Genomic DNA, 2,039 nt, shown 5'->3' with positions numbered 1-2,039 from the left:
GCAAATTTCTTAACATTAATCTCAACCTCAGCTTCCTCATCTTTACAATGGAATGACAATAATTATAAAATACATGTATATTTAAGTTAAATTTAAGTGCTTAGGAGGTACTTAGCATACAGACTCCTCTGTTATTTGAGGAGCTTTTGTTCCGTAAGTCTTGAAAAAAGACAGGGACCAGCCTTCTTCCAAAGAAGTTATATCAAACCTGTTATTTTTTTTCTCCACAATCCTGTAATCTAAAGTGTGAGTACCTGCATTAGTTTTAATCTTCCAGATATTTACACCTGGGTGGGACTTTGCATACTGAACGTCTCAATGATTCAGGGACTGTAAGACATACCCAGGAGGAGCTGCAGGAGTGGACTTCGCAATCCATCTGTGACAGAAGTGGTATCAAAAGTTGGGTGTCTTTTGCTGTGATTTTTAAACCTCAGGCTGTCTCACTTCTGTTAATTTCTGTCTATTTTCTAAGACTATTCATGAATCATCTAACGTCCTCCAAAAAATCATTCTGCTAAAACCCTTCAAGTCTATTTCTGTTGTTTACAGCTAGCAACCATAACTGACATATTTGGTCTTCAGAGTACAGTGAGAAAGATGAACGATATAGAAACTCTAATGTTCTTTGATATAATGATTTTATGTGAAATATTGTATTTTTAATTCAAACAGTTTTGCTCAACTATAATCCGTCTAACTTCTTGTTATGTTGAAATAGTCCCTTCCTATTAACTAGTGACAGTGTATTAGTTTTCAATAGTTGCTGTAAGAAATTGCCACAAATTTAGTAACTTAACACAAATTTATTACTTTAATTTTTGAAGAAAAGAAATCTGAAATGTGTCCCCCTATGCTAAAATTAAAGCTTCAGCAAGGTTGCATTTTTTTCTGGGTGCTGTAGGGGTGAAACCATTTTCTTTCCCTTCTCAACTTCTAGAAGCGCCCATATTCCTTAGCTCATTAACCTCTTCATCTTCAAAACCCATATACAACAGGTTGAGTTCTACTCACATTGCATCACCCTAATTTCCTCTTTTGCCTCTTTCCTCCACATTTAAGAATCTTTGTGATTGCACTCAATTTTTTTCAGATAATTCAATATAATCTCCTTATTTTAAGGCTAATTGACTAGGAACTTTAATTCCATCTGCTACATTAATACCACTTTATCATGAAAAGTTATACATCACTTGTTCCATAGATTAGAATATGGATATCTCTGAAGGACCATTATACTGACTACTACAAACTCTGATAAAAGATTTTTTGTATGTTTGTATCTTCAATATTACATGAACAGGTATAGAAAAGATATAGAATTTAAGGCAGGTTAAATATAAGATATTTACTTAGTCTATAAATAATAATTTTAACCAATTTCACATATCTTAGTTTATTCATTGGGTAAAACATTTTGTTTACATAATTTTTTTTTAATTTAGTGATCAGATGGAAAAGGGTTCAAATGTGCTTTCACCAAGGCTGTACAGCGATTCCGGAGAATGTCATCATGCAACTACATAATTTTTTTAACTAAAATTTAGGTTAGAAGTTTGTAAATAATTTTTACAGGTACACTTGAAAAGGTAACATGTCATTTTGTGGCTACTGAAATTTAAGTAACAGAGACAGGAGTTGTAGAAGAGATGGAATTTTAGGTATTACGTGCCTATAGATAATTTCTCCTTTTATTTGATAACAATGCCAATAAAAACAGAGAAATATGGAGAAATAAGGTGTTTTCTACCAAGAGAAAAACAATGAAGAAGCTATTTTAGGGCCAAATAAATTGAAGTCCATTGAAGTTAGTGTATATGAAGTTAATTGGATATGTAACTATTGAATCTGGTTTCTATTACAAACAAGAAGCATATTGTGAAATATGGAAGAATACATGACATTAAAACAATAAAACATTTGGGTCATCAAACGGGCAACTGAACATAATTATTTATGAAAAAAAACAGCTACTTTATTATACAGAATTACCGAATAATTTAAAACTTAACAATGTTTCTCTACCAATTATCTTAAAT

The 2,039-nt window shown here is 31.7% G+C and overlaps 1 non-coding gene across 1 annotated transcript; it reads right to left on the bottom strand.

Annotated features, from left to right (window-relative positions):
• Positions 1–1,443: 1,443 nt before the first annotated feature.
• Positions 1,444–1,514, bottom strand: LOC118148403 (small nucleolar RNA MBII-202). Its single transcript, XR_004735216.1, has one exon. It is a non-coding gene; the product is annotated as a small nucleolar RNA MBII-202 (small nucleolar RNA).
• Between the last annotated feature and the right edge of the window lie 525 nt (positions 1,515–2,039).

The sequence above is a fragment of the Callithrix jacchus genome, chromosome 1 (assembly GCF_049354715.1).
Source record: "Callithrix jacchus isolate 240 chromosome 1, calJac240_pri, whole genome shotgun sequence".
NCBI classification, from domain to species: domain Eukaryota; kingdom Metazoa; phylum Chordata; class Mammalia; order Primates; family Cebidae; genus Callithrix; species Callithrix jacchus.
The sequence above is the reverse complement of the archived record's forward strand: the minus strand, read 5'-3'. Positions and strand labels throughout refer to the sequence as shown.